The sequence below is a fragment of the Lissotriton vulgaris genome, chromosome 3_1 (assembly GCF_964263255.1).
Source record: "Lissotriton vulgaris chromosome 3_1, aLisVul1.2, whole genome shotgun sequence".
NCBI lineage: Eukaryota > Metazoa > Chordata > Amphibia > Caudata > Salamandridae > Lissotriton > Lissotriton vulgaris.
This window is the reverse complement of record NC_141689.1, coordinates 526,837,926-526,851,973: the sequence shown is the minus strand read 5'-3', so window position 1 is coordinate 526,851,973 and position 14,048 is coordinate 526,837,926.

Here is a 14,048-nt window from a genome sequence, read left to right as displayed (position 1 = left end):
GTCTCCGAGTGCTTTTAACAGCATAGGGGAGGTTACAGTGAGTTTACAGGAGGCTTGAGAGTGAGGGTTAGGCCTTATAATCCAAGCAGGCATGACCATGACCTTAAAATCAATTTGCCATAGGAGAGGGCTCTATTTATTACACTTGGTGGGAAAGTAAGTCCTCAATGGCCTAGTACGAGACCAATTTTCTTGTCGGAACAATCGCAGAGGCTGTTTCATATCACTAAAGTCAACACTAATACTTGCCTTGGGGAATGTCTATCATTGCTCAGGATATTTCATGAGTTTTTTAGACAGGAGACCTTTATCTAAATTAGCAATTATGCACTTTTAACCAGATTCAACAACAGTTTGCATTCACAGGAAACAGTTTTTATTAATATTAAGAGATAGAAGATTTTTGAACTGGCGTGGGAGCCCTAAATTGAAGATAAAGACTCATGATATTCTCAAGGTTTTGCAGGATGTAAATAGAAGGAGTACAATCTGAATGATATATAAGATATTAAGAAAATATCTTTGGATTGACCTCACAGGAATACTTAACAGCACATGACCCAATGCATAGATGCATGTACCTCAGTATTACTATTTACAAATGTAAAAGCCAAACACTTTAGGCTTTATCATTGAGGTTGGAGTTGGATTCCTGCTGTAATCGATGAGGTAGGTATGTGCCTAATTTAATATGTATGTTTGCCACATATAATGTCTTGGTATACTGTTGGTGCCACACATCTGACAGACTTGAGATGATCCCGGGGTGTGATGTTAAATTTCACTCCTTAAGATTGAACTCACAACATCACGATATGCTTGTTGTTTTGTTTTTGTATCAATTAAGGTTGTCAGGTTGTGCATTGCTACTGCTTGGATCTTGAAAGATGATGTGACAAGCTGAACTGATGTACTGTTAAAACTTGAAGCTGTATTGTATATGTTTAAAGGCAAGAGAACCCAGCATAGCTGGGTACATACCTGGTAAGACTATGAGGGATGGATCAAGTTGCAAGAACTGGAATCATCAAAGACTATTGTAATAGAAAACAAACCACATAGTGCTCGGAGAGGAATTTTGGGACCTTTTCTTTATATCAAAGATGATGTGATCTTTTGAGATAGATCACTATATTTCCTCCAATAAAAAAACAAATCCAAAGGTGAGTGAGATCACTTTGTCAAATTCAAACTTTCATTAATACACAGGCATTTCTCATTTATTTTTAGTAGTACCCGTCCTGATGCATGTGTACGGTATTATACTTAGGGCCTTGCTAAGAGTTTCATAGAGTTTAGGATGAAAAGTCTGTGGCTGGAGCCACTGATTCTGGATGATATCTCTTTCCTCCCTCGAACACAGGGTGTGTGAGCTTTAATCCCCAGAATGAGGACTAAACAGGCTGACCCAAGATTATCGAGTCTTTTTCCCTATTTCTCTATTCCAGAAAGATTTCTGCTCAGATTTACCACCTGCTCGGGGCAAGTAGTGTCAGGGAGAGTTGCATGGCAGTCGGAAGGGTGTGGGTGGATGAAGTAACCAGAAAGACGCCGGAACTGTAGATTAGTAAGTTACTTTATTTAAGTTAAGATGTTAAGCAATAAGATATAATGATAACCCCATCAGGAGCAGCTGTCCTGCTGCTCAGCCCTCACCCAACTGATTGGGCAGCCTCTGTTTTGTCTGGGGGATAGTGTTGGATGTTCCTCAGTGTGCTGTGGGTAGGGGAGCGGCAGCTCTCCCTTTCTGTGCTATGAGGGGCTTTATGAATCAACTGGTCTACCTATAAACACTGATGAAACTGAGATATTATGGCAGCAAGTAAATCTTAGGAGACTGGGCAGGGGCCTTTTTCTGTAATACCAGGCTCCCTGCATTTCCTAGAATCTGTGTAATCTATTACACCCAATAGGAAATAACATGACATACTGCTGCTCATAAGAGTTGCTTCGATTGTATAGTTAAACGAATAGCATTTTCAACACCCAATAAAAATAAAACTGCGAGAAAAATGGCAATATTTAGAAAACAGTAGCATACAACGTCTCATCATGTAATAGTTAAATTATTTACAAAAAGAAAAAGGATTGCAGAGGAAAAATAAGAAACACCAAGGATTAACTGTTGTGGTTTTATATTCACAGTAGGAACAAGAATAACTTGGAGACAGATTAAGGTTATTCTGGGAATGTTCACTGGGTATATGGTAGACACAAAGGGGCAGATTTACAAGCCCCATGAGCCGCCGGTGCATCATGTTGCGTGACGCACTGGTGGCGCCAGGGGCGGCTCTAGGTTCATGGCAGCCCTGGGCAGGGAGCGTAGGTAGGGGGCCCCGGAAGAGGGGGTCCGGGCGGGACGGACCCGGAGGCCAATGAATGGGGGGGGGGGGGGCAGGGTGTTTGGAAGTGGAACAGAGCTGGAGGCCGCCAAATCTCTGTTAGGGGCCGCCACGCAAATATGTATCCATCCTCAGAGGATTATTACATTAAGGATATATATTGGTGTGGTGGCCCCTGGGGTTTGGCGGCCCTGTGCAGGTGCACAGCTTGCACATGCCTAAGGCCGCCCGGGTGGCGCAGCCTGCCAAGGGATATTTACAAGCACAGGTAAAGTCACCCTGCGTGACTTAACCTGTGCTTGTAAATATTGCGCCTGTTCACGCAACACTTTGCATGTTAGGGGCGAGACATGGGTTTTTTACTGTGGGTGTTCCCACGTAACACCGATGTCCACCGAGGCATTTATAGATTTACGAGAAATCGTAAACCTGGAAATGCGTCAGTTTGCTGCGCCACCATAGCGGTGGCGTAGCCAAGTGAAACGAGGAGAAATGTTTTCTTTTCTCCTTGTTTTTCCTCTTTGAATGCGCGCTGCATTCTGCAGCAGCAGTGCACACGGGTATGTCAAACGAACTTCTCTTTCACTCAGCTGTGTTTATTTTCAAACACTGCATGCTCTGCTGGTCCTTTCTACAGAAAGTCTTAAAATGCCCCCTTTCTTCTTTTGACACATTGAGCAGGGGGTCACTTCCTACAGTTACTTGAAATTATCTCAGGGATGGTTCTCACATTCTTCAGTGAGTATTAAGCAATCTTATCTTATCAAAAATGTGAACTTTACCTTTTAATCTTTAAGATAAAAGCCTTCTTCTTCCTCATCACACCCTATTAATATCTGAATAACAATACAGTCATGAGTAAATGTCCACATGCTTTCCGACTGGTTTACTTATTCTTGCTTTGTGATAACCTTACAACATCTAAGTGGTTAATAATTCCTATTGGCTAATGCATTATGCTACAAATATCACACTGCTGCTCTTTTACTTGCGTGTAAAATGTATGGGTCCCTTTACCTATGAGCATTACCAATACTTTGTGGTAAACATTACCCGCTGCATAACAATCCCCCACAAATATTCAGCCTGTGGGAACACTGGTGGCAGCAAAATCATCGAAGGTGGTACATTCATTGCCACTAGCATTATTTATAATACCGCTAGAGGTTCTGCTGATGAAAAGAATCCAGCCCAAAACTGATACAACATACCTTTGAGGTAATAAGCATATTCAATTTGTGGTAGTGTATCCACACGGGGCTGGAAGGGGAGGGGGCTGGCTATGCTGATAATTTACTAGAATTGTTTTTAACATGTTTATGAGCAGCTCACCTCTTTTGTTAACAGAAATGGTTACAGAAGTGCAAACAATCGGTAAATAGCTTGATATGCAAAAAGTATGGATTGCGTTAATCACACTAGGTGACTGAGACATTGCACAATTACTGTTTGTAATGGATGTCCAGCAGAATCGGAGGGCATTCTGACTTGTAATAGGGCACAATTTCACAAAACGCTTATTTACAATTTTGATTTCTAATGCATCTTTTGTTGTTCTTTTGTTCTGACTGCATATCTCTGTACTTTGGTATAATTTTGAACTCACTGAGCGAGGCGCCACCTTGAAGATCAGAGACTACCAAAAGTAGGAACTACTGGTTCCAACTGCAGGGGTTGATGTCTTTTACTCCTGATGTCCTGGGGCCCGACCTACTATGGGTCTGAGCAACTGGGCCAAGCAGTACCCCTTCAGCACGTGACTCTCAGTGTTAGTGTTAATGTTTTTTTTTATATGTGTACTTTAAAGTAACAAATAATGTGTGCTGATTGAATAATTTCATGAACAATAATAGTCGTAACCGATTAATAAATAATGATGTGGCTTTTTTAATGATAATTAATTAAAAAATAGTAGAAATGTTTAGAAGTGTGATTAATAATATATTTTAGAAGATATGCCACATTTTCATAAGATAAGGTGAAGATACTTTCAAGGGATTTCGTTTGTACTAGTTAACAGCACAGAGGCGAGTGATTCTATTTGGTGACCCATCACAATTTAGGTCAATGGTACAGCAATGTAACAATAAAAACTCAATTAATCTAGATAAGTCACAATATCTGATCAAACTAAAGAAGAAAAATAGTGCGGGTGTATATGAAAAAGTTTGTATTTAATACACTTTAGAAATTATGCTTCTTGTAACATTGTTATTTATTCTGTACCCTTTTTAATTTCTAAAGTATATTAAATACAAACTTTTTCATATACACCCGCACTATTTTTCTTCTTTAGTTTGATCACATATTGTGACTTATCTAGATTAATTGAGTTTTTATTGTTACATTGCTGTACCATTGACCTAAATTGTGACTGGTCACCAAATAGAATCACTCGCCTCTGTGCTGTTAACTAGTACAAACGAAATCCCTTGAAGGTATCTTCACCTTATCATATTCATTGCCCGAACCCTCAAGGGTATATTGGGTTGCTCGCTTTTTTGTTATCATCACATTTTCATGAGGACATTCTTCAATTAAAATGGATGCAGTTTCTAGTTTTTGTTCATCTTGCCCCTGCTCATTGCCACCGCCAATCATTTTCCCCTGCAAACCTTCTCTCCCCACAATTTCTGCATAGCACAGTTTAAAGTGATGTAATGGAAGATTCTTGGTTATTCTTAGAAATGTGGTAGTGTTATAGGCTTTATTGTGACTGCACATTTTCAAATTTGCCTAAAATGTACTGACCCTAATCATTCAATGTTTTTCCTCCTTGCTTATGCATAGAAAAGCATAAAGGCTACAGGATTTATGTGTTGGGAAGACTTTTAAGATTTCCTCACAGACCTCTGTCTGTTTGGAGCGATTCTTACTCTCCCTCATAGAACTCTGTCAGTTTGGACAATACTTTCATTTTTCTCACAGTGCTTAATTTGAGCAGGTGGTTGCCGGTGGCAGCCACCCAGACTTATTTTTGAAAACCGGCACTTATTTTTCTGCATCAAATATTTGCTGAGTGCAAGAGAGGGGGAAACACACATATCAGAAAGACAGAGGAAGAGAAAGAAGGCAAAATCGTCACAAAGAGAGAAAACAGGAACCTACAAGAGGGAGAAAAAGAGACAGGGAGTGTCTGGAAGTGGATTAAAGACTACCATCCATTGGCACACCAACGCCTACTTGCACCTGCTGCCTTCCTCTGAGTAAAGCTTCAGCACCAGCACACTTTCTTTTTCAAATTAAGCACTGCTCACAACCCTGTCTGATATTTGAGAAATTTTCCATTTAAAAATGCTTTAGTATTCTTTATTTGGACCTGACTATTCTCACTTCTGACTTTATTTTTCTGTAACTATGCCTTTATGGCAGACAAGTATTTACCTTTAATTGCCAAGTCTAACATTTTGAAATAGAACTTCCCATTGTTTTAGAACTCAGTTCTTGAGTGGGCCTTGTCACTATTGTGGTTTTTCTCTGCTATTTGTTTTCTCTTAATGCTAGCTCCAAGATGCTTGAGCTGAATCACCAGTGATGATTTTGGGGTGATCAAGACATTTGGGCTCAGTAAATTATTTGGACACAATAGCAGGGGTCTAGCCATCCAATGCTTCCCAGGAGGGAGGTAGTTACAAGGTATATACAGGAATAAGATTCAAAGTACATCCAGCAGTACCAGTAAATCAATGTCTCTCCAGATACTTACTTTTATGAAAAAAGCAATAGTTTATGTACAGAGAAAAAAGTGAAATATGGCAAACAAACTATATACACAGTCTTCATCTATACTACTATTATAAAGGAAGAACTTTGAACCTTTGAGGCGGGTAAACTCAGGAACCACAGCGCCAATCCACACACCCGATACATTGTTGTAATCGTCAGGGTGTGCAGATGGACATAGGCTATATAAACGTAATAAATATACGTTATTTAAAAAAATTACCGAAAAAAAAGTAGTCCCTTGGAAGAAGCGCCGGCCGCGACGTGCGTGCCCGACGTGAGGAGTGCAAGGAGGAGCGGCGTCCAGGAGCGCGAGGAGGACCGGCGGACATGGTGCGGGGAGGAGCGGTGAGGAGCGGCGGACAGGCGGTGAGGAGCGGCGGAGAGGCGGTGAGGAGTGGCGGACAGGCGGTAAGGAGCGGCGGACAGGCAGGGAGGAGCGGTGAGCGGCGAAGCAAAAATGAAAACCGTGAGCAAGAGGAAGCAAACGGAGCATTACAAAAGTGAGCCAAACGGTGCATTACAGGAGGAAAAAGTTACGTGTGGAGGTTACAAAAGCGTACATCGTGAGCAAGAGGAAGCAAGTAGCAAGAGGAAGCAAACGGAGCATTAAAAAAGTGAGCCAAACGGTGCATTACAGGAGGAAAAAGTTACATGTGCAGGTTACAAAAGCGTAGAAAGTAAACATAGAGGTATAGGAGTAAAAAGTGACGTGTGCAGGTAGCAAGAGGAAGCAAACGGAGCATTAAAAAAGAGAGCCGAACGGTGCATTACAGGAGGAAAAAGTTACGTGTGCAGGTTACAAAAGCGTACAAAGTAAACATAGAGGTATAATACTGCAATATATGGAGGAAGGCTCCGGGGGACCCACGGACAACGTCGGGGCAGGCGGGGGCCCTGAAGCCTAATTACTCCCAGACAACGTCGGGACGGGCTGCTAGTATCTTCATAAGGCCAGAGCTCTAGGGCTGTCCAGGTAAGATCCTGAGTCCCATTCTACTGCCTACTGGTGGTGAATATTCCCTATTTATATTAGGCAACATTCAGGTTTATGCCCAGCTTGTAAGTACGAGTGTTAGAAGTTCCACAATGCCTTTTTAGAGGTCAAAGTGTCCCAGTGCTGTAGCACTGTTAGTCAAAACATAGTTCCCCCAGTGCTCTGCAAGCTGGTGAATAGTCTTACCTGCTTACGCTGATTATGTCATATGGAAGACCCAAGAGTGTTCTTCAGTAGTGGAGGAGTGTGGCTCACTGATTAGAGCGGCAGACCCTGATGCAGAGGTCTGGCCCGGGACCAGGGTTCAATTCCTGACGCGGCAGGGTCCTGAGCCCAATAATGTCCACGGACTTGATAATTCTCACCTCGGTGCCTACTCTAATCATGGGGTCCCACGCTGCAACTCTGGGCAATAGCTTGCTTAATCTCCACTACGGCAGCCCACCTGCTGCGGGATGCCTGGCTTTCACCTTGGGGATGCCCAGTAGGGGTTATCTCACAGGGAAAAAGCCAGGACGGGTTCCCAAGGCAAGCGCCTTGATGCCTTCGGGTGATACGTGCGCTATATAAGTTGCATACATTTACATTTTACACAGTGTGGCACTGGATCAGGTGGAGGCAAAGGCTGTAGTCTCAACACTGCCAGCACAAGGTCTGTGCCTCCACAGTGCTCCACAGGTATTGAGGTAATCTTCTCTGATCCTTACTGCAAGTCTTGGGACATTAATTGATCTCTGATACTCGAGTCAGTGCTCTTGGTGCATGAGTCAGAACCCACAGCTCTTCATGGTTGCACTCTGCATCTGGACGACGGCCCTCACTTTTCACAATGGTGCACCACGGTAAGGGTCCTCGATCTTCAGGGTTGCCCCCTCTGGCATAAGGTGTCACCGACTTGGGTGGCAGAGTGGAGGTGATGCTTTGACTTCATGGTGGCCCCCTCTAGCATACAGGATCACAGACTTGTGGAGAACACGAGCAGATGGACAGATTGGTGTGGCAAAATGTTTCGTCATGGTAGCCCCTTCGGGTATCTGGGTCACCAACTTTGGCAGAATACAGGTGGACAGCACGATTGGTGTGGCAAGACTACTTCACGGCGGCCCCCTCTGGCACAAGGGGTCAACGACTTGGGCAACACACTGGCAGATGGCCCACTTGGTGTGCAATGCTTTACTTTACGTTGAACACCACTGGCATGCGGGGTCGCAGAAATTGGCAGCATACAGGAGGACAGCCGATCAGTGAGACAGACTCTCAGGACAGTAAATCTTACATTCACCTTCAGGGTTCCATTAGACAGAACCCCCCACTGGAGTTCACTGCCGCCAGCCACTCTCCTCCTCACAATGCCCTCTGGTCTCCACAGGCATGCAGATGCTGCAGACTCCATGGCAAGAAATCTAGATCCTCCTGGGTGATGTCACTTCACTCAAAATGGAGACTAGCAGTCTTGGGTCACTAGTTCTGGTAAGAAAATGCAGAAGTCTTGCTGTGCCTCGCCACATCAATGTGCAGATACAGATGGCTGCTTGCCAGTTCACAATTTGGTAAACTCAAGCTCCCCTTTTCATTATCCATTTCCAGGCACAAATGTGATTTAGTGTCTTTCACCATGAAATTTGCATGTTGGGTGTTGCTTCTTTATGAAGTACCCATTCCTCTGTTCTGTCCTTTATACAGGATGCAGATTTTCACAACAGGAATTAGAAAGTAAAATTAAGAAAATGGGTAACATAGAAGAAGCTATAAAGAAATTGAGGAATGTAATAAAGAGCTAGAATCATTTACCAGCTATTTAGAAAAAAGAAAAAATGACAAACTATTGAAAGATAAAAGATTTGCCACTATCGAAAATACTTACCCTTATTTGAGACCAGACTTTTACCAACAGAATCACTACACTAGCGAAAATAGGGAACAACAACAACAAAAACAACGTGTAAATACCTTTTCAGAAACCTCTGACTCCGACAATGAAATCAATGAAGGCTACTATGATTCAGATTTAATCTATAATCAAACACCCAATAGGGGAAACCGTAGACAACCTTTTTTAGGGAATCGCGGAGGGGGACGGGGACGCCCCAGAGTCCATTTCCAGGGTCAACCGAGAGGGAACTACCAACCACAGCACCATCACCAGCAGGAAGAGCCGCAATTTGAGCTAGATAAACATAGTATTAACCTGTTGTCTAAAGGACTATCATATGTCCCACACTCCAACGTCAACTTATTTGAGCTATACTGCGATATCATTTCATTTTTTCGCAAAATTCGCCTAAAAAAGTTTTTTGCAACAAACACCATCATAGATGAGGAACTCCCCACTATAAAACCTCTTCATCTCCCATCAACTTTCTACCCGGGTCTCGAACAATTAGGACCCGAGGTAGCTACCTTTGAATTAGTAGTTCTCAAAAAACTGGACCAGAGTTTAAGATACATCCCCAAACCTGTGTACAATCTAGAAAAGGAAGAACATCAGGCCCTGATATCACTCTCTAGAAATAAAGACCTCACCTTCAAAGGATGCGACAAGGGAGGTGGTATAGTGATTGTTGATACATCAGACTATGAAACCAATATGCTCAAAATGTTAAATGACCCGACATTTTATGCTCCATTAAGATCTCACTCTATGATAAACTTATCTAAGAAAATTATGTCCTTAACCAAATCTGCTCTAGATGATGGTTTTATTAATATCAAAGAATTTGATTTTCTAAACCACCACCAAGGAAAAATTGCATGTATTTATGGTCTACCCAAAATCCATAAACATACCAGTAATCCCCCATACAGACCAATAGTCTCTACAATAGGGACAGCAACTGAACCACTTTCGAAATACGTAGATAATTACTTGCGCCCATTTATCCCCAAAATAGAATCTTACATACGCGACACAGGCCACATGATCCAAAGGGTTGAAGGAATTTCCTTCAACTCAAACAATGAACTACTAGTTACAATGGACGTCGAGTCTTTATACAGTAATATTCCTCTGACCGATGCAATGCAAACCACTAGTTGGTTCATTGATCTACATCAGATTCCTTGCCCCAAAGAATTTCTACCGGCCTGTCTAGAAATTGTATTGACTGATAATGTGTTCGAATTTGGCACCCATATATACCGCCAGATTAAAGGTGTCAGTATGGGGGCTTCAGTAGCTCCCTCCATAGCTAACATCTTCATGGCAGCATTTGAGAAGGAATTTATCCATAACGAAGTAGCCCCTTTTTATGAGTCGATCTCCCATTGGTCCAGATACATTGATGACATCTTCTTTATCTGGACCGATGGGAGAGAAACTTTACATGAATTCCTCCAATGGATTAATGGAGCAAACCCCAACCTACATTTTACTTCTCATGTTAATAATGAGAAAGTGGAATTTCTAGACATTGAAATCATAAACAATGCAGGGAGTTTAAAAGTAGACCTTCATACAAAACCCACCGCAAGGAACACACTCCTTCACTACCGCAGTTTCCATCCGCGGACTCAGAAAAATAGCATTCCTTTTTCACAATTCCTACGTGTCAGACGCAACTGCACAAACCTAAATGACTTTGATAAGCAGGCTGCAATAATGAGAACTAAATTCATTGATAGGGGCTACCCCCACCGTTTAGTAAGAGATTCTTACAAACGTGCTCGGTATTATGACCGAGATTGCCTTTTAAAAACAAAAACTCCAAAGCCTAATGACCAAATAGTCTGTATAACAAGGCACTCAACTATAAATGAAAAGGTTAAACACGTCATAAATTCAAATTGGCACATTTTAAATAGCAACTGTACTAATGATCAAAAACTGATGAAACCAATTTTTGCACACAAAAGAAATAAAAATATAAAAGAATTCATTGTTCACTCCCATTTCAAGAAAAATACCAACGAAGAAGTCTTAAGCCAACGATCAATTTTAACTAACAACCCACTGAAAGGAACCTTCCCTTGTTCATCATGTAAGTCCTGTGGGAATATTCTATCAGGCGATGAATTTGAACACAACAGGCACAAAACTAAAGCTAGGGAAATGTGGAACTGCAAATCGAATAATGTGATCTATTTTATACAATGTCCTTGCCTCCAAGGATACATAGGAGAAACCTCAAGAATGATTCAGACACGCCTAAGCGAACATCGCTCAGCCATAAAGACCAAGAAATTTGCATGCCCTATGGTTAAGCACTTTATAGACAAAGGACATGGTGCTGATGACTTTAAATGGAGAATCTTAGAAAAAATCCATGTTCCTGATTCCAAAGGAGGTATGGCCGTTCGGAAAAAGAGAGAAGTGTTCTGGATTTTCGTTTTTAACACTTTCCGCCAAGGCTTAAACAGCGAAATTCCATGGGAACATGCAATCTGCTAAGAGCCTAAATTTACTATAAATGGAACAATAATAATTCCAACACTATATACATTTTAAATCCCAATTTTCATGTATCTAGTTCTGCCTATAGTTTCTTATAGACTAGTATGATCTCTGCAATCCACTTTACTTAAACTTAAGATTGACAATTGAAAGTAGGAAATAATGGCCTGAACCCCAAAGGGAAAGTTTCTTTTCCTATTTCTTCAAGTTTTTTATCTAATTACCCCTAATATAATAAGCACCAGCAATTATTTTGTTTTCCGGTGCTTGGACATAATAGACAGGAAGTTCTTCTTCTGTCTTATAATAAAAATTATTTTTCCTTATAGTGTAGTAATTTTTAATTTTACCGATCTATCATAACAAGCACCAGCAATTATTTTGTTTTCCGGTGCTTGGACATTATAGACAGGAAGTCCTTCTTCTGTCTTATAATAAAAATTATTTTTCCTTATAGTGTATTAATTTTTACTTTTACCGATCTATTATCTTCCACATATACGCCAGGAATCATCTTCCTTCCTGGTTCACCGAGTTATAGACGAAAAGTCTATCCTTTCCTACCAATACGAATCTAGCAAATGTGAAAACTCTAATCACGAGACCTACGCTAAACTTCGAGAGCCCTAGGTCACCAATCATAGAAGCCCGCACTAGTTCCCATATACGCTGAACCAATAGTGATTAGAACGTATTCCATGAACCCCCAATCACCGAAGCGCACACAAAACTCCGCATAAATCAACCGCCAATCACTGAAGCTCGTAAAAAACTACGCATGAATCATTCGCCAATCATTGGAAGCCAACTTGTAAACATGCTACCACGCACGATAAATGAGGCAAATAGGAGATAATAGACAGGTGCTATCGATTTATTCCAATTAATTTCAGTATAAATACAGGCGTAGCTAAATAGTTAACCAGCCATCATTTTCCCGCATCTACTGCCGCCGTGAGACGTACCTACCCGCCGCCGGACATTGGGAGCCCTGCCGTATATCCTCGGGTAAGAGTCCTTGCTAGAATCGGTAAAACTAGATTAGCTGCGATAAAATATAACATTCGCGTTTCCTTACATACTCCTTTGTATTCATAGGCAGGGAGATCTTTTCATTTGAATCCTGCACAAGAATCAAGTATTCCTGCTATTCTTGAGACCTGGGAAGCACGATTATCAAATTCATTAGGTAAGACAAATTCCTTAGATATGGCGGCTTACAAGGAAGATAGAGATCCAGACATCAGAAAACAAAGACTAAACAGCCCTATTTTTATATATTTTTTCTAGGCTGATAAGGTGCTATCGAAACCAATACACCATTAATAGAACACTTCCCAGAATAAAGGCTACATTTTCAAAATTGGAAGAAAAATTGACAAACTTTTTTAGGTAAGATAAGTACTATCTACCGATATACTCCAAACAACCTGAACTAGCTAACTAATCGTAATCATCTTTGGCAATATAGAAAGTAAATATCCAGTGTCTCTCTTTATGCTCCTTTAATATCAGAAACCGAAAACACTCCTGGAAGAACCTATCATGCAGATCATCCTAAATATATTTATGTAAAGGGTTCCGGTTGGCGGGCAGCAATCAATTGACTACCAAGGTAATCAGGTAATAAACAACGTAAGATGCCCACCACCTATAAATGACGCTAAACTAACTATTCATAAATATTAAGAGTTTGTTTAAATTCGCTTTTCACTCCTTTTTTAAGTTTCATCTATACTGGATGTCGAAAGAATCACAAAAAGAAACTGAAAATCTATCCTGAATAACTTCTTAGAAAAAAACTTTCTCTATTAGTAAGTATCCGACAACAATAAACTAAAATAAATGAATTTCTTTATATTATACTATTCTTGATTAAATAAATGAAATTCTTCACATCATAACTAACTGCTATGGTTGTCGTATATCTACGCAGCCTCGAGACACTTATAAAAATTCAATAAAGTGTCCCCCGTACAGTCATCCTTGAGCCAAAAGACGTTGCCATAATTTGTTTAATACGCATGCCCATCCATGGTATCTCCCCCTTTCATTATTTTAATTCCTTTGTTGCTTGGACAGAACACCGCAAGGAAATGACGACTAAAAGTAAATGTAAACTAAATTGTTTTTACTGAACTATAGCTGCTAAAAACTAGATCTTTTTCACTGCAAGAACCTGTTTTTATTATATAATAGTGAAACGATATAATTGTGTATTCTATATGTATTTTTATTCTATAGATATTACGTGGCTGCTCCAGGAAGAAGGCGCTGGCCGCCGAAACGCGCGTAGAGACCCAATTTTTAGGCCACCTACCCTTTCTTATTGTGTATCAACTTTTATGCTTTGATGTCTATGTTATATGTGTATTATGAATTTTTAATCTTGATTCTGTGCTATATGAATGAACTTTTTTATTGTGTTAATTGATAAATAAAATTATGTTTTTTAGCCAGCTGTAGTCAATACTTTTATTATTTCTTGCCATTACGGTATCTTAATCCTTAAATTGCCTAGGTTATTACTTTTCAACTGTACTATTTTCCCTGACCTAGGAATTTCTTAATTAATTAATTCAGGGGGTCCTTGTTA